Raw genomic sequence first — 26,219 nt, 5'->3', positions numbered from 1 at the left:
CCTATTTCGCTCCTGGACGTGCCATGCATGTTCTTGGTCACATATAATTAAACATTGGCTGTGTGGGCTGTAACGCAGCCTTCACATGATATCAGATGCTTGCAATTGGAAAAATACCCACACAGTTTTTTAGAGTACTAATTATTTCGTTTGGCCACAGAAGCACTTTTCAGAGCTCGGAGAAGACACAGGTAAAATGCTATGTCAGATGGATACATCATTATGCTTTAGAGATGGCTAACTTTAAGCAGTACAGATGAGAGCTGCATTTTTTAGGCTGAGACCAGAGAAATCATAGAATCGTGGAATTGTTCAGGTTGGAAAAGACCTTCAAGATCACCAAATCCAACCACAACCTAGCCGTACTACCCTGACTCTAACAACCCTCCACTAAATCGCATCCCTGAGCACCACATCCAAATGGTTTTTAGACACATCCAGGGGTAGCCCTTTCATGGATGCATCCAGCAGCGTAGATATGGCCTAAGGCTTTCCAGACCTTATCCTAAGGCACTTTTGGTGAGAACTTTGGGAGTCCACCAGATTGTAATTGCTGACATTTGCTTAAGAGTTATCTGAAGTGCTACAGACCTGCTTTAAAACCAAAGATTGTGCACAAACTGCATTTTCCTGCTACCACTTGGACATTTCTCAGTCAGTGGGTTTGGAAGGTACTAATACTTGTTCAGCTCCTACAATTCCATAGCTGGCAGGCAAATCACACCTATATATGGGGTTATTCAAGTGAATGAGAGGATTTTTCATTTATTTCCCCAAGCAGAGAATGGATGAGAAAAAATCAGTTCTGCTGAATGATGGTCGTATCACTGGACTTTAGCTGATTGCTAGGTAGGCACTGACAACTGAGTTAGTGACAGTGTGGCCCTCTGTAGTAATCAGTGGAAAGAAAATGACTTTGGGATGGGATTTGTCTAAGATACTTTGATGCCTATGTGAGGAGGAATTGCCCTCTGAAAGGGTTTCCTTCTTTTCACTGACCTAAGGCAAATAGTTTGCGTCTGGAAGTATATATCACAAATATCTACATTTTGTCTACAGAACATGATTCTTAACTTTCAGATTGTAAAATACTCAGGGAAGATTTTAATCCCCACTGAACCTCCTTTAAGTAATGAGGGAATTTCTAACTTAATCTTACATACACATTTACAGTGCATAAATCCTAGTAGCACTCTTCTTATTTCTTCTGGCTTTGTTAAATTTGAACCAAGTTCAGTGACCTCAGTGTTTCCTATTGGAGTGGATCATGTGAAATTTCATGTGAGATTTTCAGGGATGTTGAACACAAGGTAAAATTGAGCAGATGCAAATTCTAGCTAAATTAAAGCCAAAGAAGCTGGATATTGTCTGATGGGCTATTTTAGAAAGAGATTTCAAGGCTTAGATGTACAGTTTAATTGGAAGAGGCAGCCAATATTTCCTTCTGTACTTGCTTGTGATCTCTTAATACTTATCCTGGGGAACATAAAATGAAACAAAAAACTGCCTTCTGTGAGTGGGATTCTTAGCTAAACCAGGAGCTATAGGAAAAGGAGAAGAAATCGTTCTACTTTCATTTAAAATCCTTGAAAATTACAAGCAAATCTCCAAAATCTTTGAAACTCTAGAATCCTAGAATGGCTTGGGTTGGAAGGATCCTTAAAGGTCATCCAGTTCCAACCCCCTTCCGTGGGCTGGTTGTCCCCCACCAGATCAGGCTGCCCATCCTAAAGTCACTATCTGGATGTGTATAAGAAGGGCACATATTTTCTCTGTCTTGTGCTCCTCATTACCCATGTTCTTTTTCAAAAGTAAGGTTTTAAAAAATTAACAGCAAATCTTTCCCTAATCAAAGCTGAAGGATATTAAAGGTAGATTTTGCTGATATTTCAAGCACAGTATGATGGAAATAGCTTATATTTACATTGGCTTAAAGTTTTCTTTAAACCATTCTTCCCTTCTGCTCAAAACGTTAAAAATTTGCTACAGAACAAAGTTGATAGCAGAGAAATGAATTACGCTTATGATGTGAGAAGGATGACTATCACATTACCTGATATATAAGAATAAGATAAAAAGGTTCATGGCTCTCTAGGGTGGAAATAATATTTATGAGAAAAAAAAGTAAGATGAAGTTTAGAAATATGTGGTCTGTTAAATACCTCTATAAATAAAGCAGAACACATCATGAGAGCTAAACAGGTGTAAAAACCACTATAAATTGTACCTTGGAGAAGTTCATGACTTCTAATGATGGAACATTAAGATCATAATTCAAATGGGTTCTCTCTAAAAGATGTTTCGTGTTGTCTCCTTCATGGCATGCTAACCTCCTACTTAATGAATATTAAAGGGAAAAAAAAGGCATAATTCATTTAAATAAGGAACCTGAGATGTTGCATTTAGTAGAAGTATGTTACTAGATGATTGTGACATATTTATGACCTGTACACAGTCTCTTGCTTCACAGTACCAAAAGAGTGAGGTTCAGGCAACTCAATCTTAGCCATCCGAAATGTAAGTGCATAACCCTAAATTGGTCATCCTAAGCTATCTTCAGAGAAAATAGAGAGAAAATGCTGCCTCCAGAAAATGATTTTTCTGGTGACCACTGTGCTAAACAGAGATGAATTATCCTCTGGGGATGTTAATTTCTCTCCATTTCTTTTAAAGAGAATCTATACTGACCAGTTCCGATTTTTTTGCATCTAGAAATTAGATTCTTATGTCAGGCTATATGAATCATATTGAAGTGATAATGTTATATTCCACATTTGCTTGGGAGGCCGGAGAATTCTTAAGCTGTGCGCAAGCTGGAATTAACAAATTTCCAAAGAAAGTTGCAGTTATATCACCACCACGTAAATGAGATTTTCTTTTAAGTCATTAAATAGACAGTCAGAAGATAATTTCTTACACAAAAGATTCCCAAACCTTTCTTTTCACAGTTACTATTTCTAGAGGCATAATTCAATATTAGTATAGAAGTTATTGGCGTTTTGCTGATTATTTAAGACAGCAAGGCAGGTGTGAACTTGACAAAATCTCATGTGGTCTGCTGGATCTCAGTCACTTCACACTGTGATTTCACAGAATCACAACATCACAGAATTGCAGGTGCTGGAAAGGACCTCGAGATCATTGCATCCAATCTCCCTGCTAAACACCTTCCCAACAAACCACATCTATGAGGCATTGCTATTCCAGGAAGGTGAGTCTACGTTTTAGTTTTCTTCCATATTTTCAGAGTGAAACTAGTTTTGCTGCAAAGAAAAGATTCTTATTAGGAAATTTTTATACTTACACATATGCACACATGCAAAATCTGTGATGATAGAAAAATGAGACACATCAGCTTTGACTTACTTACACATGTCCGACAAGTTTGAAACACATGGATAATCATACATGTACTTCTCTTAGCATGAGATGAAAACGTTGCATCAGTATTAACTCCTTTTGCTCTGAAATTCCCATCCAAAATTGCTTTCCAGGATTGATTAGTAGTGATGAGGTAGATGTTACAAGGAAGACGCAAGGAAGATGCAAGGAAGACGTTTGGAATGACAGTCAGATATAATCTGAACAGGTAGAAGCACAGTATCTAAAGAGCTAGGCACCATTCTCTGTCCTCAGACTGGGGACTGTCAATCTGTACATGATGTGTTGAATCCTGCAGACCTTCAAGGTGAGGCCGGATCAGGCCCTGGGCTACCTGATCTAACTGTGGGTGTCCCTGTTCATTGCAGGGAAGATGGATTAGATGACCTTCAAAGATCCCATCCAACTCTAAGGATTCTATGATTCTATGTAATCCCCCAGTCTTGAACAATTTTGTTCCTCTATTGAGGGTAGGGGGGTGGATAGTAAGGTGCCTACATCACCTCTGTAGTTCTCTGCATTTCCTGCCTGAGAAAAGATCAAAAAACATGTCCTTCTCAGCTTTAGGCCCTATCTCACACAATAAGATCTAGCAAGAAGGAAGACTGATACCTTCCTCCATTTCAATTGCCCATGAAGCCAATTTAGAGCTGTTATCATCTCACTCATAGCTTGAGTTTTGACACTATGATGTACAATAATCCTGGCTGGTAAACAGACTTTCTTTGCAAGACTGAGCAGGAAAAAATATCTGCTTTCTGGTCCTTTTTCCATTCTGTGGGCAGAAAGGCATGTGATCTGCTTTCTAGATATATTAATTGGACACGTGGCCTCAGTGACAGGCAATGCTGTCTCAAATCTAGGCAAAATCTGCTGTGGTCTTTCTCAGGAGGTTAACATGACTGATGTGATGAGGTGGGGGTCTTCCTGACATTGAAACCAGTGATTAAAACTGAGAACAGGCATCTCTGAGGGCAGAAGGTGACTGTGGGTGACTTCCAGTGGTTACTCCAGTCAGTCAACCACAAGACTTAAAACCATGTGAGCACTCATTGCTACAAGCAGAGCACATCATGTCTCAAGAAGGTACAGTGTTTTATTGAGCTTCTAAGCCACTTGATATATTTAAATTCGCAGTGCAAAGCTCTATGTCTTTTGTTGCACATTTCTGCCTTCAGGAAAGTTTCCTCTCGGCTTAATTTGCTTTATCAAAGTGAAACACGCACACAAACAGAAACATGCAGAGGTAATTCATATGAAAGTGCATCAACATTTCTACATCCAGAGGCATTTGCATTAGAAGGGCTACACTGCTTTGAAAGCTGGTATAAAATGAACACGTCTTCCTACAGGATATTCCCAGTATGCATCTATACAAGTTGCATTTGTTTGCAACAGAAATAATCTAGACTCTTTTATGCTCCTATTGCTACTACAGAACCATAGAATAAAACAGTCTGGATTACTTCATTGCTGATTAATGAATTTCAAAATTTAGACACAGAATGATTTTCTTTAAAAAAGTGTAAAAACAAATATTTTCATATTTTCATCTTTCCACATTTTTAAGATGAGTAATTCAACAGAGTCTAAACAGATTAATGAGGACAGCTGTTCCTCTCATGTCTATTTTTCACATTTAGAAATACCAAGCTACAATAAACCAGGCTGTAGAATAATCAAAACATAAACTGAAAAAGCCATTAAATATTTTATGGCTCAGGGTAGGATAATTACAGAACCACAGAATTGCAGGGGTTGGAAGGGACCTCAAGGGATCATCGAGTCCAACCCCCTAATTCCTGTATGTTGGTCAGCAGTCTGCCCTTTGTATCATCAGGAGTCTTTTGGACCCCTCTGGATGGATGCTCCTTTTTCTCTGAGCATGGAGTCCACTACTTTGCATCATTCTTTTGCCAAATTCTTAGCACTGGTGGGTATGGAAGCATGATAAATCAAGCTATTTTTCCTACATCCAGGTCTGTTCCTGAGTATCACTCAGTAAGCCTCATCTCTTGAGTACCAACAGAATCTCCCCCTTTTTGATCACCTCTGGGTCATCCTGATGCCACTGAAAGCAGCTCACTATTCAGTTTAATGCTATATAAACATATTCTTATGTTTCCATGAATATATTTATTAACATCTTTTTGCAATGCAGATTACAGATAAACCAACAATTTATCCCATCTTTAGACTACAACTGACCCTTGCTGATTGATTTTAACCAGTGAAAAGTTATTTGTCTCACACACTAATGCCTATCCTGTCCAGACAAAGTCATTTATTGCTAAGAAAGTGCAATATATTACACACTCTTTGCTTCTGTTTTTTCCTTCTTTATATGTATACATATAAACTGCTGTGATCTTTTGAATCTGCATTCTGTTCCACTGTGTTCTCGCAGTCTCTCCCAGAATTTTATTCACTCATTTAATGAATACAATCTTTTTACTCCTTTGGATTGCTCAGGTCATAGAACAACAAGGACAGTATCCTAATGAATGCATGATATATCTTTGTATTTGATATAGTAATTTTGAAAACTACTCCTTTGGAATGATATGGAGTGTCATTGTTCCCAGTCCATAATACTGACTAAGCCCTGATTGTCCTGAATTCCATATGAAATTGTCATGAGCAACTGTTAGAAGTTTTGAAGATGCCACTGTATATCTCATCAACTTTTTTCTTTCCTAGTCACAGAGTGCACAAGAAAGTTAGACTTTCTTAATATGATTTCCACTTGATAAATCAACACTGGTGGTTACTCATCTTTTTGCAATTACAATGACAGAAGTTTAATTGTCATGTTTTATTCCAAAGGGATACAAGCCCCCAAGGAGCACATATTGTATTTTCAAAAGCTGCTTGAGAACAGAAATCCTTTGGACTTCCGGAAAGAAATGAGAGATGATGAAAATGGCATGCAGATGAATTCTGAACACATCAGGAGAGGGAAAGCATAGGAAGTATATGTGAATGGGAACAATCTTAAGCCTTGGTATTCAGCAAACATTTCTCTTGGAATAACTGCTACTTGGAGCCACAGGGGTCTCACTGCCTTGTATGGTTTCTAGGTATTAGTAAATTAAGTGCCCTGTTCTTTTGAAAAACAAGGCTGAAGATATGTTAACACTGCAATTTGAGGGAGCTTCTGTATATAATTCCAGAGAAATTATACCACCAAATAAAATAAGCTATCTGGAGGTCTGTATTGCTTAGGATGCTCAGGAGGACTTTGCAAGTTCTAATGAAAACTACTGAACTAACACTGGAGGAAGCTGATTTGATATGTTGGATGTGTTTACAGGAGTTATCATCGTGCCTTTGAACTGCAGTGTAGATATAACATAAATCAAGATTCTTCACTTGTGTCCTTCATGCTTTTCAGTGGAAGACCAAGTATTTTCCCTCTATATTTTTTCAGATAAGTAATATACATCTGCAGCAACACCTCAATTACCTTGTCATGCCCTAAATCTGCCATGGCAGGTTAGCCAGAATGACATTTAAGCCTCGACTGACTACAACAAATTAAATGACCTCAGGTATTCACTACCTTCTCTCCAGATGATATTTTAGCTTTCCTAGCCCAATATTCTGACCCAATCCCAGTCTCAGATTGTCTTTTTTCTTAGGATTGTCCTGACCCTTCCTTCCTTCCTTCCTTCCTTCCTTCCTTCCTTCCTTCCTTCCTTCCTTCCTTCCTTCCTTCCTTCCTTCCTTCCTTCCTTCCTTCCTTCCTTCCTTCCTTCCTTCCTTCCTATCCTCCCTCCCTCCCTCCCTCCCTCCTTCCTTCCTTCCTTCCTTCCTTCCTTCCTTCCTTCCTTCCTTCCTTCCTTCCTTCCTTCCTTCCTTCCTTCCTTCCTTCCTTCCTTCCTTCCTTCCTTCCTTCCTTCCTTCCTTCCTTCCTTCCTTCCTTCCTTCCTTCCTTCCTTCCTTTCGCCCCCTCTTCTTCTGCTTCATATGAAATCATCTGAGAGAAATGGGCACACACAGATTTTTGGCAGAATATTATTCCACATCTAGACATATTTTAAGACTTATTATTTCCAAGGTGAGAGATACATCCTCCCACCAAAATATAGGTAAAACCCAACAACCCCAACATGAAAAACAAACAACAGCAACAATAACAACAAGAAAACCAAGAAGTCTGTGTACACTTGTGTGTGTGTGAGCGAGAGAGGTAGTAAAGTCATTATTTTTTGCCTTGAGATTTTCATTTTTTATGCTGAATTTAACATTAAGAGAATGAAAGGCAGAGTTAATCTTCCTTACTCCTTTTTTTTTTTTTTTTCTGTGGGATTTTTTTTTTTCTGAGACTGTGCTTTTTTTTCATTCTATCAGCTCATATCTGAATGTTTGTCACTCCGCACAGGAAATAACTTCTGCTATGAACTGCACAGATTCAGAGTGGTTACCTTAACAACACATATAGAAATCTTAATAAAGATACAGAGGAAGCAAGTGCCTTTCACTTTCCTCATTGTGATGCTTCCACATTACTGCAATGAGAGACAACAGCAATTAAAACTGAGGAATGGATGGATATATTTTGTCTTGCCGCACTGAAAAGTTGATTGGATTACATTTTCAGTTGATTTAAATTGTTGTAACACTCCTGAATAGGGAGACATGAAAATGTGAGTCAGACAGATTCTGGGAACGGAGTCTGCCTTTCAACTTCTTGAGGAATGCACAGCAATTAGTGTCCATGGGAAAAGAATAAAATATTTGTGCAAAGAATAATAACACAGGATATCAATACTGAGAAGTTATAGAAAAGCTCCTTCTTATTCCTTAATTTATTCATTTCCAGAGTATTTTTCCAGATTATCCAGAGTATAATTTTATTGAAACACCATAATTTCTTAATATATATACATATATAATATATATATACGTATAAAATAAGGCAGTGAAGAAATGAAAACCTTTAAGAGCTGATTTTCACAGAAGTCACATTCATTTGAAATTAAGATTTACACCATGCTTGACATATTTCATAATTTGCAGACAGAGGCTTTGTCCCTGACCACTGGAAAAAGGAGTCGCATTGCAAATGAGACTAGCAAAAAGGTATTCAGTCATTTAGAATCATTTAAAAATCATTCAGTCATTTAAAAAAACGTTTTATTTAGCCTTAAATATAATCTTTATGTATAAATAACATTTAGATGATAATATTATTTCCAAAGTTCCATCAGTCACTGATTAGGGAGTGTCAATCTTTTAGACTCCTGGAAGAATACAAGCAAGATGAAAGAAATTGTTGGAGCCTTTCAAAAATAAACACATGTGGCATGAACTCTTAGAGCACTTCATGCATTGTGGTGCAGCAAAACTTGACTTTGCCCATCAGCATTCCTTCCAAACAATTTGCCTGCTGACATTTCAGCGATGAGGTCAAATTTGCTTATGGGAAATGTGTTTGATGTCATGTAGTTTTGCAGAGACTCTTTTCTGTTGGCATGTAAAGGTCATTTCGGTAGAGCAAAGTGCATTTATAAACTTCCCTAGAAACAGATTCTGGGCACAAAGCATATTCTGAATAATAAGAAGCCATTTCTTTTTTTTTTTAACCCTTTTTTTATTTTTTGTCTTTTTTTTGTTATTTCTTTTTTTTTTTTTTTTTTTTTTTTTTTTTTTCCGGAGGTCTTTTTCTATGAAAGATGTAGGAGTAAGATCATAGAATTACAGAATCACAGAATGAATTAGATCATCCAGTTCCAACTCCCCTGTCATGAACTGGTACCCACCCACCAGATCAGGTGGTGCCCAGAACCTCATCCATTTTGGCCTTGAGAACCTCTAGGGATGGAGCATCCATTGCCTCCTGGGCAGCAGTACCAGGGTCTCACCATTTTCCGAGTAAAGAACTTCTTCAAATCCAACCTAAATCTCTCCTCTTTTAATTTAAAGCCATTCCCCCTTGTCCTATCACTACCAGACCATGTACAGAAGTCAGTCTCCCCCCTGCTAATTAGCTCCCTTCAGGTACTGGAAGGCCACAATGAGATCTCCCTTCTCTTCTCCAGGCTGAACAAGCCTGGACACCTCAAAATCTCTTCATAGGAGAGGTATTTCAGCCCTTTGATCATCTTTGACCCACGTCCCTCCTGTGCTGGGTGTTCCAGGTCTGGATGCAATACTGTCAACGGGGCCTCGTGAGGCAGAGCAGAGGAGAACAATCCCCTCTCTGCCGTCTGCCATCCCTCTGTTGATGCAGCCCATGATGCAGTGTCAATAAGTTCTTCTTTCAGTCTCCAACCCCTGGTCTGTCCAGTATCTGGACTAGGAAATAATCTTCAATGAACTCCAAGAGTACCATGGACTTCTTGCAGGTCACTGTGTTGTTTTCCCAGCCGATCTCTGAGTGGCTGAAATCCCCATCAGGATCAGACAGCCTAATCGTAAACTCTGATCACCAGATGCCCTTTATAGTTCTTGTCCCTAATTTTATCCCTGTTTATTATTATTGCTGTTTCTCAGAGACTTTTATGATAGCAATTAAGTCATCGCTTTCAAATTACACCACGGTTTCCAACTCCTGTTTATTTCCCAGACTGCATGCGACGATGTAGAGGCACTTTAGTTGGGCTATAACCTGTGTTACCTTCTTGGGGAAGCTCTCCCAGATTCCTCTGGGACAAATCTGAGCTTTTTCTGCATTACTTCCTAAAATGACAGTGTTTCCTGGCTCTTCTCAGTCACTCAGCAGTACAACACCTTCCCCCATCAAATCTCGTTTAAAGCTCTGGTGATAAGCCCAGCCAGGTTGCTGTCCAGTATAATCTTGCACCTCCTGGTCAGTTGCATTCCATCCAACACCAACAGGCTTGGTTTCTCAAAGGTGCATCCAAGATCATAGTACTTGAAACCATGAGTATGACACCATACATGCAGCCATTCATTCAACTGATTTGTTTTTTTCCTTCTGTCTGAGTTTCAGTCTCCAAGTGGGAGGAATCAGGATAACGCTACCAGGGCTCCCAATCCCTCCAACATCTTCCCAAAGTACGTAAAGTCTTTTTAAATATTTTGTCTCCTAATTGCAGCCTCCCTTGACCCAGCTTGAAAGAGCAGTAGTGGATAGCAATCCTCCAGCCTTATCAGACACAGTATCCTCCTCCTGATGTAGGGCCCTGACAGACAGCAAACCTAAGATGATACCAAAGAAAGTGTTTCTTCACTGTGGTACTGCAGTGTTTCTTAAAAAGCAAACAAAAAGTTCTTGCAGTGCAACTGCAAAATCCTCTGTTCCTTGGAGCAAGCGTAAGTTTTCAACTCCTCTCTATTATAAGCATAAGGAATAGAGGGGAGGAAGGACAGAGAAAGATTTTAAGATCTTATTTTATTTATTTGCCTTGTTTAGGCATCCAGCCTCATAATAGATATTTGTGAGTTTCCCACATGATTGTAGCCGCCAGTCCAAAATTTTGCATGTTGTCTGTCAACTTGTCTGGATATTCCAGATAACCTATAGCATTATTTTCAAATGGCCAATGAAACCTTCTACTTTAGACAACTCAGCTGAGTTCCTTTATTTATGCTTTTTAAATTTGACTTTTTTTTTTATATGAGATGGGTATATGAAACCACGCTGATGTCAACGGACTAATAAATGGTTAATAGAGAAGGTCAATAGAGTCAATGGATCTTGGAAGGTTATTCAGCTCCTCAGAAACTATCAACCTGTTTGCCAGTTGAATCATGCTGTAAACTTTACTGATTAATGTTGACTCAGTTCTTAATGACTATCATGGGAGTTTAAAGGCCTAATTTATTCGTAGATATCTGCATTTAGTTGCCTAAATATTGATATCTTAATCTCAAACTGAATTCCACACAAGGACTCCTTATTCTTTCTTCCCCAGTGGAATAACCTGAGTCTTGGCAGCTACTTGATTAAATGTAAGTTGCTATGTAACCTCACATAAAATTTCCCTTGCTGGAATCACCTTATAGAGGGCTTTGCACTCTGGTGGCCTGTAACCCTGAGTTGAGAATTACAAAAAACCTCCTAAATTTCTGACCTGGAACAACACTGGAACAACTGCCAAATACATTCCCGGCACATAACAATAGTAAAAAGCATGAATTATATGTCCATTTACCTCTTTTAGTTTTATTTCCATATAAGCAGTGAAGCAAATGCCAGCCAAGGTTGGTCAATCAATTTTACTTTGCAGAGCTTTGCTTCACGCACATATGTGCAGGCCACAGACAGAAAGGACAGTAGTTGCAGGTAGTGGGATATCATGTCATGAATGTCCTGAAAAAGAGCATTCCCTTCATTAGTACAGTTTAGTATAACTAGCATAAAGAATACAAAGTGTGTACCACTCTGCATCCACAAATAGTGAACGTTTCTTTGTCAATCCCATGAACATCTCTTTTGTGAGACTGGCAATAATAAAGCATTACAGTTACAGGAAGTAGGGAAAAAAAAAACAATTAGTAGTAGCCTAAAACTTGACAACTCATACTGCCTGTGAATTCACTGCAGAGAAATAGCTTACACATTTACAGGTAAAGCTGAAACTAGTTCCTAATTATGCTAGAGAATGCATCAAAAATATAGGCATCATAAAAATGCATCCTTAAAAATGATCATAAAATCATAGTCATAGAATATTTTGAGTTGGAAGGACCCTTAAAGGTCATCTATAGGACCAATAGGTTCATCTTAAAGTCCAACGCGCCAGCAATGAATAGGGACACTCACAGCTCCATCAGATGCTCAGAGCCCCATTCCCTGACCTGAATGGCATCCCGTCCCTTGGGTGTGTAGATTGCAGAGTTTGGTGTCTACAAACATCTACAAACTTGCTGAGGGTCATTCTGTACCACAGTCATTATCTCCCATTCCCAGCTGAAGGGCATGAAACTTCACATTAAATTTTACTATACACACCAGTCCTGGCATATTTAGGATGATTTATTTAAGAAATCACAAAGATTAAGAAATGGATGTCGGGTTTTTGGGGGGGCACATAAACCAGTGAAGAGTAATTATTGAAGTAGCTGTTCCAGCTCAGGTACAAATAATCTCCACAATTTTCCTGCGCTCCAGCCAACTTGCTTATATGTAATCTGTTCTATTTCCAAACTTCATGCTTCTTTATAGTGTGGAGGTCATAGAATTATAAAATGGCATATGTTGGAAGAGAACCTAAAGATCACCTAGTTCCAACCTCCCTGCCATGGTTGCCACCCACCAACTCAGGCTGCCCAGGACCCCATCCAACCTGGCCTGGAGCACCTCCAGAGATGGGGCAGCCACAGCTCTCTGGGCAGCTGTGCCATGGCCTCACCACGCTTTGAGTAAAAAATGTCCACCTTATGTCTAACATAAATCTCCCCTCTTTTAGTTTAAAGCCTTTCTCCCTTGTTCTATCACTATCAGATTTTGAAAAACTTGCTCCCCCTCCTGCTTATAAGCTCCCTTCAAGTATTGGAAGGCTTCGATGAGGTCTGCCCAGACCCTCCACTTTTCCAAGGTAAACAAGCCCAACTCCCTCAACCTCTCTTCACAAAAGTCCTCCAGCCCTCTGATCAACTTCGTGTAACACAGTTGAAAGCAGACACTTATCTGACATCAGAACACCATCAGATTTACCCAGAAATTGTAGTTTAAGTGGCATCAGAATTTTCTTATGTAAGAATATGCAGAGGGGAGAGCTTGCTTCTTAAGGGTATCTGGCCAAGGACCATTTCCAAAGCTGCAAGAAAACAAGGTGGTAATGGGAACTAAGTCTGCTCAATCACACTGGTGAGCCCACACCTCAGGTGCTGTGTTCAGTTTTGAACCCTCACTGCAAGAAGGACATTGAGGCCCTGGACGGTGTCCAAAGAAGAGCAAAGGGACTGTGAAGGATCTGGTGAGCAATTCTTATATGGGGAGCAGCTGAGGAAACCAGAATTGTTCCATCTGCAGAAGAGAAGGCTCAAGAGAGACCTTACTGCTCTCTCCAGCTCCCTGAAAGGAGGTTGTGGTAAGGTGGGGGGTTGACCCCTTCTCCATAGTATCAGCAGTGGGATGGGAGGTAATGGCCTTAAGTCTCAGATAAGGTCAAGGCTGGGTATTAGGAAACATTTCTTCTTAGAGTGGTGATGCATTGGCACAGGCTGCCCAGGAACATAGTGGAGTCAGTGTGCACGGAGGTGTTCAAGAACCATGGAGATGTGTCATCAAGTGACATGGCCTACGGGGTCACAGACATGGGTTGCTGGCTGGATTGCATGATCTTATTGCTCTTCCCAAACTATGATTCTATGGTTTTATGATTGTTAGTCCTTACCTCACACAACACCATAAATCACAGTTAAATTACAAATTATATAGGAGCTGATGAACAGATGAAGAGAAGCTAGCAGAACCATGTGATGAATTTGGTGCAGTAACGATTTAGTCATTTGTGGAACAAAATGCAAACAGGCTGCATGAGTAGGAACGAATGTCATTTAAAATAGACTTAAACATGAAATCTGTCCTTTGTCAGACTGAACTATTCTCAGCTTGGCTTCTTAGCATCAGCCAAATTTGTTAAGCTATAAGGGAAAATAAAATTTGAGACCTAACAACTTCGGCAAATTATTTGTGTTATTGCTGCCTTGGAAACATCATTACAGATACCCTTATCTTGTGGGATTTTAATCAGGAAATATCTTTTTATTTTTTCTTATTTTTCGTCACGAAGGCAAAAAAAGATAGAGCTAAAAAAGATGTTACAGCTACAGCAAGTAATCAAAGATGACAAAAAGTGCTTTTAGGAGGTGGATTAAATTGGCTATAATATTTTAGCATCCCCCAAATCTGTAATTTTTATACTGAAAATGTCAATTTTCAAAAATTAAGTCATTACAAAAAATGAGTTGTCTCTGATTCTATTTTCCTTCTAAGATAATGAAATGGTACTCCTTAGTAAAAAGAGTCTTAGCCACCTAGACCCTAGAGACAGTATTATCCTCCCATATATTGGCATATGTATTACAACAGGTCTCTAGCAATGATGCTGTGCTTTCCAAGCATGTGCTCATGGGATGTGGGGAGTCACCTGTCTAGAAAGCAGCTGTCATCCCCAAACGAGAACCCTCTGAAATCTGAGTTGGGAAAATTTCATGGGAAAAAACAAAACAAAACATATTCATAATCTCTTGGCATGACAGACCGTGTTCCTTTTACCCAACTGCTCTACAGTGACGATGGCTTCTGGTGGAAGAGGAGCAGCACCTGGAAATGCTCCAATTGTTTGTCAAAGTCAAATGGGTCAACACCCAAAAAATGCTCATGTTGTTAGTGTGCTTCAGCTGACAAATGGTAACTGCTTACACTGCTGGCACTTGATCACAGATTTTGCTTTGATGCAAAAATGTGTCGTGACTGGGGCAAATGAATCCGATTCAAACACAAATATATTTTAATGCTACATAGGAAGATGTTTGAAGTTTGAAATAATTAAAGGCTTGGGACTCTTGTGGACTGAGATTTTATTTGGGATTCCAGTGAAGTATGAAAACTACATCAGAATGAATTACTGCAGTGGATATTGCACAGAAATTCTGCGCTTCCACATAGCCTTGCAAAAAAAGCTGTCTTCCTGTTCTTCATTTTTTAAATAACTTTACATTAGAAAACATACATCATGAACACAGACCTCTAATTTCACATTTCAACAGAACAGGAGCAGGTATGCATGCAAATTGCTCAAACAAACATGTGTGGCATGTTGGATTCAGAGGTATCAGGTATGGCTTGCACACATCAGATAGGGCTGAGACCAGTTTATGCAAATTTTGGAATCAGACACGGGTCTAACAGAGATGGAAAAAGAATTTACTCTTGGCTACTAGCTGTTCATCTATGCACTAATCCTTCAGACTACAGCTCTGGGTTTAGTGCATGTTTTTCTCAATTAGGCACCTAATTGCCCAGTAAGGATATTCATAGAATCATAGAATCATGGAATCATAGATTAGCCTGGGTTAAAAAGGAGCACAGTGCTCATCCAGTTCCAACCCCCTGCTGTGTGCAGGTCGCCAACCAGCAGCCCAGGCTGCCCAGAGCCACATCCAGCCTGGCCTTGAATGCCTGCAGGGATGGGGCATCCACAGCCTCCTTGGGCAACCTGTGCCAGTGCCTCACCACCCTCTGGGTAAAAATATTGATCTTGTTCTGGGAAAAAAATAAATAAATGACAGAAAGTCCAGGAAACTCTCAGATGACAGGGAGAGACACACCCTGAGTGAGTGGGCAATTAGGAGAAGGAAGAGAAAAGACAGAGATGTACTGAACTGTGCATGAGGAGTAGAAATCCACGTTTGTGTGGTACTTCTATCCCTTGGGGGTCGACCTGAAGTTTCCTGAGCCCATGTGCAGTCACTTATCTATAGGGTTATGCTATGTCTCCCTTGCAGGTACAGGCTTCCCAGGGAGACTGATGGTGGTTCTAGCTGCTAGTGAGGTGGTAAACGACCTGAAAAGATCAGAAGAGTGAAAAAATATGTGATTTTGTTGTCATGTGACATAGGCAGGATTTTAACCCATATCCCATTCAACAATTTACGCTTCATCTATGGAGCTCTACCATGCCTGTACCACAAGGAGCTGAGGGAAATATAAAAGAAACCATGGAATGATATGGAAGAAAAAAGATGAGATGAAAGACTGCAATTTTGTAGACTCAAGAAGGGAGATTTTAGCATGGCTAATGTTTGTTATTTCAGAAGTGATGCCACTAAGTCTAGGTTATTGATCTTTCAGGCCACCAAAACAGTGCTTGATTTTCTAGAACAGAGCTGGTCTCACTGCTAAAATAGGATATATGCTTTTATTAAATGTGATGAATCTTCACCTAGATTAACTGTGTGTGTGTTAAGTAACATGTAAGTATACTGCAACAAGAAACATCCTCAGTGACCAAAAATATGATCTGTGCTAAAGTCTAGAATTCTATTTGCTTATTGCTTATTGCAGCTCTCCTTGCTGCTCAAAAAAAAAAAAAAAAAAAAGCCACAATATAAACCAGATCTTCTATTTCATGATTTCTGGTGGTGCCTGCAAGTCTTTCCAGGAAGTCTGGCTTTAGAAAGGTTTCCCTCACTTCCTGTTTTTTATTTGCTGGCAGAGGCATTTGTTGATCGCGTCATTCTGTCACTACTCTCACAGCCCTTTTTTGTCCTTTTTTTCCTGATAATTTACTTATAAAGAAAGTCCTTTTCAGTTTTACTGTGGAGCCAGTGGAGGGTTGAGAAATGACATCTATAAACTACCTCCATAGGAACAAGATCTTAAATGCCCTAGAAGAAGAGAGAGCATCTTCTCAGCACATCTTCTATTGTTCCTCTCTTCTTTGCTTTGTCACTTTTTCCCATGAGCACTGTCTCAAAACAAAATTGCACCTAGGGGTTGATGTTATGATTTTGTACAACTTCACTCATTTCTCCTCCCTCCCCTCCCTTCCCCCCCAAATTTCCTTGTCTCTTTCTTTCCATTTCCTTCTTTTTCATTCTTTCAGAGGGATAGATTAAACTGTAATTTTATTTAGAGCTCAATTTATACTAACCATTTCCTCAGTTTGTTGTCCTTGCCACAAAGACTGCAAGGGAGCAGTTGCTGTTGCTTGATGTCAGCTAATTTGGATGCATTAACAGCTTTGTTTACCTTTTGGCACAGAATTTTGGGTATTTGCCACAGCTGCAAATATTCATCCTTGGGAAACAAGGGAGGAAAAGGTAATTAGCACAGAAAGACAATGTTAAGAAATTAAGAAGGAAAGTGAACACAGCAACATCCAGAACAGAGTATCACTGAAGCCAAAATTGATAGGATGTATAATGAAAGGCAGTTACGATTTACTATACCACAGATTTCCAAGATTCTTTGTGTTACGTGTTGTAGAAATGCTGTCTGTTTGTTTCCTCTAATTTGTATCTACAAGATTCCCCTTCCCTTCCCTTCCCTTCCCTTCCCTTCCCTTCCCTTCCCTTCCCTTCCCTTCCCTTCCCTTCCCTTCCCTTCCCTTCCCTTCCCTTCCCTTCCCTTCCCTTCCCTTCCCTTCCCTTCCCTTCCCTTCCCTTCCCTTCCCTTCCCTTCCCTTCCTTTCCCTTCCCTTCCCTTCCCTTCGTTCTCTTCTTTGTTCTCTTCACTGTTCCCTTCCTTTTGGATGGCAAAACCAAATGGATGATCAGTCAGTGGGATTAAAACTGGCAAAACATGGTAAAACATTTTTCTTAGCTGAACAAAGAAACTATTCAGATAAGGAACTTCAGAGCACTGTACTCTCAGCAAAGGTTTGTGCTTTTAAGGACGCACACTTTCCTTCCCTATGCTGATCTTCTTTTAGTGACTCCAGCAAGTAATGAGGGACATGAAGAAGACAGAGGCCAGATCTCCTGAGACATCCATAGTGACAAGATGAAAGGCAACAGAGAGAAGTTATGACAAAGGAAAGCTTTGTTTTTTGAGTAAAAGACTTCTCACTGTGAAGCCAGTCAGAGAATTGGAAACCTCCCTTCTTGGAGATACTTGGAAACTAGCTGCTCACAGCCTAAATTGACCTTGCTCTGAGCAGAGTGCTGGATCAGGTCACTTCCAGAGGTTTATGATGATTGTATAAATAAACATTATGAGCAATTTAAATTCTTAATTGGAATTTACTGGTTCTTTGGGCCGTTATATGAAACTTGCAGAAGTCTGAGTAAATAGGAGTAAGTAAAATACTACAGGGTAACACTTGCATGCCAGAGCTGAATGGTTGCTCCTGAACTCAATGCACCTTAAAAATAGCTTTCATTTCTTACACTGAGACAAGGTTACCTGTCAGACCACGCCAGTACAAACATAAGACCAAGGAGATTGTTTCCTCCAGAAAGTATTCCTATTGCTAACAAATATTTGTTCAGCATTTGTACATCTAATCTTTGCACTGTGCTGTAAATGTCTGAGATCATGCTGTTCAGCAGACCATGACGTAGATGAGTCTCCTCATCCCATGTAATTTCTCCCTATCAGGTATGACAGATAAGTAGGTGGGAACAGAACATCTATTTAGTCTAATGACCCCTAATTTGGCAGAATTACACACTGTGATCAAGAATGCAAAGAAATGACTAAAATACATCTTTTTTTTCCTCACTGAAGAAAAAAGAATTTCTATTCACAATCAATAAACTCTGTTGGTTTTGGTTTTTTTTTTTTTTTTTTCCTGATTTTGTTTTCAAGCTCCTAGGAGGGAAATGTGACAGCAAGCTGACCTGCAGCATAAGGAATATGGAAGATTTTCCTCTGTAACCAGGCATATGGCTAATTTGCTACTACCAGGAATTGTGCTTGTTTCTTTTCCCTTACTCCCTGTGATCTTATCCCCTGAGGTCTATGGTTCACCACTTCTCAGAAACAGCAGCCTAAGGAACGGCCCTGGAGAGCTTGTTTCAGACTCAGGCTGTAACAAATCCTCAGTGAATTAAGCTATTTCCAGTTGATGTATGTTCTGCTTCATTAAAAATAAAAATAATAATAAACAACAGCCTCGCCGCCTGTTATTTCAGTAAGATTATATTTGATAACACTAAATATATTTTAAATGAAGATGCTTATACAGCTCTTGGATATGTTAAGGCTTGGGATAAACTCATAAATTTGGAGTTACTTATCCTCAGGCAGGAAATCAAGATGCTTTGTCTCAAACTCCCTTGAAGGTCTGAAGCAGTGGCTTCAGCATCGGATTTTTGAGTACCTCACATGCTCACAAAAAGTTTCTTGCAAAAGCATTTATGTTATCCAGGACTGAGCACTGGCTGTCTAATTCAAACATGGCACGGTCTTATTTTCAGAAGGAGAACTCATTAATCTGTAGATCTTGCCACATGTGTAGACAATAAAACATGATTGACATTTGTTTTGTCCACAAGATTTTGGGATGATCCACACGGTGTGTCCCCCAAACACTACTTTCTCCTTGGCGTGGGTACAAGAAAACAGTGATTAGTTGTACTGAGTCTTTGGGAACAGTTTTAATTATAACCATGTGAACGATATCCAGTGCAGACTGTTTGATTTAAAATAAACATTGGTTTGCCAAAATGGATATTATTCTAAACAGTGTGTCAAGCATGGAAAATCTCCACCTTCTATCAGTTTCACACTTCTGAAATTCTTCAACTAGCCTGCCTGATATTTTCCAGCAGAAAAAATCCAGTTTTGACAAGATTTTTTTGTTATTATTACAGAATGCTTACAGTTATAAAATTTGAAATGCTTTTAAACTTTGGATACTAAAAAAAAAACACTGAAAAGCAAAACCTATTGTGGGTACAGGCTGAACAAATTTCAGAGTATGCAGGTGAGGCGGGTGGTATAATAAATTTGAATTAAAATGCCTAAGAAAGAAGGAAAATACAGAAATCTGAATGCTTGAAGTAAGATGAAAGTCTTTTTCCCAAAGGACTCTGTTCTTAAACTCTTAATAAAACATATTGGAGTTGGGGAAACACACTGTAGGGGCCAATCTTGCATTTTATTCTAACTCCAAAGACATGGAAAATATCCCTAGTAGAGAAACTGCATCTCTTCCTTTATAAATCTAAGCTTGGCCATCTGATTGCCACACAGCATTAGGAAACATATTCTAATGATACCCCACCTAGGACCTAAGCTAGCAAAATGGACAACTTATATGCCCTTGAATCTGAAAGGCTAGAGAAGAACTCATTGTCTTTGTTACGATTTTTGAGGTGACTGTAAGAGATATTTCTCTTTGTCCTTCTTTCCTTTTCTACTCTGACGCTTTATACCATATGCTTTCGAGCAGAAGATCGTCTCTTATTGCCATCATCTATAATGAGTCTCTCATCTCTGTAGATCTCCAAACTATATCAGAAGTATTCCATCATCGTGCTATTTACTAGTGGCAAAAATAGAGTATTCCATTACCTGGATTTCACCTTTGAGCATAACATCTTGTGCTAACTTCCAAGTTTTTCTTGTTAATAAGTTGCCTTGTTATTTTTGCTTTTCTACCCTATTCAAGGTCTTCACCTTTACCTTGATCCTCCAAGATCACTGCTTTTAAATTTTCTGTGACTGAGTATAGCTAGGCTTGTGAACATATTTCATCTCTAAATAAGTGATACTAGCCACTCACACCCCTATCAATGTTTATATTCTTTGTAGAAGTGATAGTAATAGTTCCTCATTCTCAGTAAGTACAACACACATCTCTAATGACAGCAGAGGACAAACCTAGAAAATAAATCATATTTATGCAAGTTCTTGTTTAAATATTTAAAAATATTATAAGGACAACAGCAACAACAGCAGAGTTTTTATCTATGAAATAAACTTTAACACAGGAAAAGCATCCTGCCAAAAAGGCTCTAAATTGGTTTCAGCATTTTCTATAACATGTTTGGAACATGATAATTTCTCAGTAAATGAAGACATTAAAAACAGATGGCCCAGAACTTATCAGGTCCTTGAAGGGCCTGAAATTAACTCCCTTACCCATTCATATGTCATACGTTCACATTTTACCTTTCCAGGAAGAAGTACAATGATCACTGCACTGGAGCTATTGGGATGGGATTTATCTTAAAAGCTAAAGAATTCTGGTTCAGGTTCATCACCTTGGTGTTACTTTCTAGTCAACGGAGAGATACTCGCCTCACAGCTTATTAAAAGAGAAATTGATATTCTCTATAGTAAGTTAGAGAACTGCAATGGAAAGAGGTCATTTGTCTGCTTTGTTTAACAGCTAGTGTGGACTCATTGGTACCACTCTCCTATTTTATAGACATTAATGTAGAGGATAAATTGCTCATGAGTGATATAAATGGCACTCAGTTTCTAGACCTGTTCCCACAGTATATAAGATGCATGTAAGGAAGGAACTGATTCCTGGGATGTGACCACTAACCAGAAAGCAACACCCTACTTTGTGGATCACCCTGCCTGGTCCAACATGTCTTGGGCTCTTTCTCTTCCAAAAGATGTAACCTTGGCAAAAAGAATGGAGGATAGCTCTTCATGTTGAACTAATGGGGCTCCAGACTGAGCTCACCATCCAGAAGTTCTGCTTACTGCTTCAGAGATGTTTCTTTTCTGAGAGAGTGAACCTCTCTTCATGCATGAGTCCACCCTCACCTTAGGGTGAGTTTTGTTTCAAGGCTGAGCTGACACTGGAAGCTGGTACAATTTCATTAACACAGCAATGGTATTGGGAAAGCAGAGGGTTGTAATGTACAGAATTCAAGAGATTTGAAATATGGAAGCTTGGGGCTCTCCAGATTTAAGTGGCAGCAGAGAGGGGATTGTTTCAGTTGTCATTTGGATAGAGACTTCTTGCTTCATACATCTATGGTGACCCAGCAGGGAGGCTGAAACTAGGTGATCAGTGTGGTCCTTTTCAACCCAGGCCGTTCTCTGACTCTATGACTCTATGATCTATGCCCTGTGTAATGATCACCCTAAAGACACAGAAGAAACTGGAGATCAGAAATTCATTTCACCTGTACCTGCTAGAATATTCTTCCATCATGCATTTTCTGGATTAAATCTTCACAAGTATTTGGCATAAAAAATGCAGTTTAGGTAACATCCAATTTGTTTCTATGCAATTGCAGTGAAAGTCTCATGAAAACAGAAAAAAAAAGGCCAATTTTCCTGAACAGATTTCTGACTCATTAATAAGTAACAACATCCTATTACTCACCCACTGTGTAGAATGGATAAAGAGGTTAGAGGAATAAAAAGAACATACAGTTAGATGGGGCCCACCACAGACTTTTTCTCAGCACACAACTGTTGCTAAAAAATAAACAGTACACAGTTATTCAGTGGACAGAATGATGCATGTTTATGTAAAAAATGAGAGTTTATAAAGTGTTCAAACAGTCTTTATAGCTTAAAATCATATATTTTTTTTTTTTTCACAGAGTAACATAACTTCACACCTACTTCTAGGACTTACTGTTGCCTGCAGTGGATTCTGCATCAGGAAAATGAATGCTTAAAGATTCTCATAAATCTGCAAACTTATTCTATTGCCATTCTCAAAGTCCTTGCTATTTAACAGCAGTCTGTTCCTTGGTTTTCAAGAGAATGGTTTGTGGGAATGATTCCACGTGAGAGTTACTCTACTGCTGCTAAACTAGTTACCTAGTTCAAATGATCTGTAGTAGGAGACTAGGTACAAGTCCATAGCTGCAGGGAAGACTTACTCCTCCTGTTAAGGCTGAGCAATTGATAATTAGAATTTACTACTTTTGATTTGACAAAGCAAGCTTTAAATAGCAAAAGCCTTCCCAATGTAAATCTCTCACTTGTTCTAGTCTGTTTTCCTGACCAGTACAAGGATTTCATGATCAAATTTCACCTACTCCCTTCATTTGCATCCCATGCATTCCTTGCTTTGTACTTTCCAACTATGTAAATGTCATTGCACATCACTGAAGAAGGAGTCTGCAAGGCAGGCGTTGAACAGGCAATTGTTACTGCAGATTATTTCAAGACTACTGAGTAATTATGGAGTAATTTCAGTCGATCCAAACAAAATACATAGAGGTTTAGGATTTTGTAGTACAAGCAGGAATAACATGAGTAGATTTTACTGCTAGTGGTGAAAGTAGTTCTCTATTTTCCAGATTGTTTTCCCAAGGATAAAATGAATTGTCTCATGTCTGAATTTCATCGGAGAATTGCTTTACTGCTAAGGATGCAGAGCATGACTGATAGAGGAAACAGGAAAATTCTTATCACTGGGAGAAAAGGAAAAGTTATTACGTGAAATGGTCCAAATTCATTCTTCTTCTCGAAGCTGTCAGCAATCTTCATGAATATCTACAGTGGAGCAAGGTCTAATTTTGTTCCAAGCATGTGCATGTTGGCCAGGCTCTCGCATGTTTGCTGTGCTTCATTACCTACATGCCAGTGCATGTGAAGTCATAGCAATTTCAGCTTTTCACCTTCCCCCACTGAGTCTTCTCTTTAAGACATCAATGTAAACTTCCATAACTGCAAGAACAGTAGTAGTAGTTGCAGGCAGAAGTTGGTGAAACTGTTGTGAGTCATTTAGACTTTACCACTCTCTTCTTTAATCCAAAAATTCGGTCAGATGGTCAATGAAGTATTGAAAAGTATTCTACTGAAAAATATTCTTTTCATCTTTACTGCATTCATCAGGGAAAATAAACAACTCTGAAACCAGAATAATGAAATGTTTGTTCAAACCAGAGTCATACTCCCTCCTCAATGTAAAACGGTCTTTTCATTTTGGAATTTAATGTGTTTTTGTAAAATCATAAAAGACTTGCAAAAATGAAGTATTTCGTTTTCAGTTTAAACCAAATATTTTATCCAGGAGCATATGTAAGTTTCCAGTTAGTTAGAAGATGGGAATACATTTTTTCTTTTTCTAAATGGACTGGAAAATGTTACTTAATCACACTGCTTTAGTTCAGGCACACAAATAGATCAATTACATCTGAGCAATCTGCAGGCTTCAGGGACAGGTAGGTCTTCTGAGAGATCTGAAAGAAACTAATGCTGGTATGTGGCTGCAGATCCCTATGGAAGACACCTGTGTACTGTGAATTGTGAAACTGTACAGAACTGTATTCAGAGTATCTTAGGAAGCTACCAACTCCATACCTAAACTCCTGCAGCAGAGTCAGTGCAGTAAAAGCATGAACACTGAATTCAATTCAGTCCAAAGTCCCAAAGACCTTAACTCCAATGCACCTTTGTCAGCAGTTTTAAAACTAATCTCTAGATTTTCAGCTATCAACTGATACAGGGAGCAGTAAGCTTTGGTTACCATTCCCATGTCACAAATGGATGGGCAAAGAGGGCAGAGATGTGTTGAACAGCTGTAGATGCTTGTGAATGTTCATAACCGTGCTTTGAAGCCACTCAAAGGACGTAGGAGTGGAGCATGGAAGAGTTTTAATTCAAATCCAGAGTGGGAGAGGCAACATTTCATTATGACTTGAGCAGTGCTTCCAGACTTCTGTGGACACTTAGAATGCTGGGAAATGCTTAGGAACTTGGGAAACTCACCCATACACCCAAGTGAATACACAGAGTTGATTTTGGGTTGCCAAAGTATAGAGAAGGAATACTTCACATAGTTATAGATCTGAGTGCAGCACTTCCATGTGGCTGAGGGACCTCCCTGATTAATACATTTATTTATACTCCGTGGAGTACAGATGTGTACAAATCTTAGTGGCAGACTTCATATTCTCCTACATAAAGGACCTACTCTTTATTCTGTCTTCCTCCTTTTTCTTTGTATATATACATCCGGACCCTTTGTAAAATGTCCCATTCTGTCCCAGAATAACTGATTGTTTTCTATATTTAAACAATCCTGTCCCAGATCTCCACTGGCTATGACAGGGCTTCAGGCCTCTCCATGATCTATCTTTGACCTGAAACCACCTCAAAGTGCTTCTGAAGTGACCTTCAATCTCATCTTCCATTCTTCAAAATGGAAACAAATGCATTGTTTTCAGTATATCGGCAGTTTCAGTGATAACAGTGAGGTTTCTTTTATGATAGATCATTAAATCTGCTATATGCACCGAGATTTATTGCAATGCCACGCAGATTTTGAATTACTTTCAATAATGTAGCAATTGTTCTCACTTATCTCTTTTGTTTGTATCAATCACACATTACCTTGTTTGGATTAGCAACAGCTTCAGGCAAAAAATTTCCTGAATATGTTTTGAGCTAGGATTGGGAATTGAAGTGCTACTTCTTTTCTTATCTCCATGCACAAGACTGAAAGCAGCACTTAAATGCTATGTAATGTAAAACCAAAGACTTTTTAAGAAGTCACACACTGATTTAAGTGAATTTCATTTACAGTAGCTCTGAAATCATACAGTCTTGAACAAAGGGAGCAGTTAGCCATAGGAGCTGAAAACTCACTCTTTGATTTTTCAGTTGTTTAAACGCCATTCCTCCTTACAGAGAAACAGGACAAGACGAGCATTCTGAAAGGAAAAGGATAAAGAAAGGTATTACAAATGGATCATTTGGTCTCACCAACATGACACACATATCTGTTGATAAATGCTGGGTGTCTACCTTTGCAAGTAGAAGATTCTGAGTGCTAAAGCCATTTTTACAGAAGAGAAGACAAATAGCAGGAACAAACGAATAAGACTGAAAAAAACAAGTAAGTAAGTAAGAGTACGTGACGACTATCAGAACAAAATCCCAGGGAATGAGCTGCATTTACCACCCTGTGTTGTTTATAAAAGCAAGATAAGGAACACTCCTAGAAGTAATGATTTAATCAAACACAAAGTAGACTTTAATCAGGTAAGTATTTCTGCCTCATTTCAGTGGCTGGAAAGCAGCTCTACCTGAGAGTTAATGACTTTAAAGGCAGTGCAGCTCCTGCTCCTGCCTGGAGGGTTGGAGTCCTTCAAGCTACTGAGGAACCCAACATGCATTTGGCTGCATTCAGAGATGTGCTGAAAGGTGTTTATCAACTTGCATATTTTTTTATCACCTCTACAGGAATAGCATGGGGGCATTTTAAAGAGTTTCACCACTGCATTGGTACATTTAGAGCCAGATGCCCATTCTTAGGTTTTCTTGGGATGTGCTGTGGTTATTACTAATAAATCCCAGAGAAACACTAATGTTGAACAATCATTACAGCTGGGATTGAGCATGAGTATTCAAGGCTTGCTCTCCTTGCATAATACTCAGAGTAGAAATCAATTTTCTGAGAAAATGAATGTTGTGGTCAGCCTCATTCTGCAGCAGCACCTCTTGTCCATAGCTGGGCACAAATGAGAACGCACTGTGGTGG

This window comes from Lagopus muta, chromosome 7 (genome assembly GCF_023343835.1).
Source record: "Lagopus muta isolate bLagMut1 chromosome 7, bLagMut1 primary, whole genome shotgun sequence".
Lineage (NCBI taxonomy): Eukaryota > Metazoa > Chordata > Aves > Galliformes > Phasianidae > Lagopus > Lagopus muta.
Note: the sequence above shows the minus strand (reverse complement) of the source record.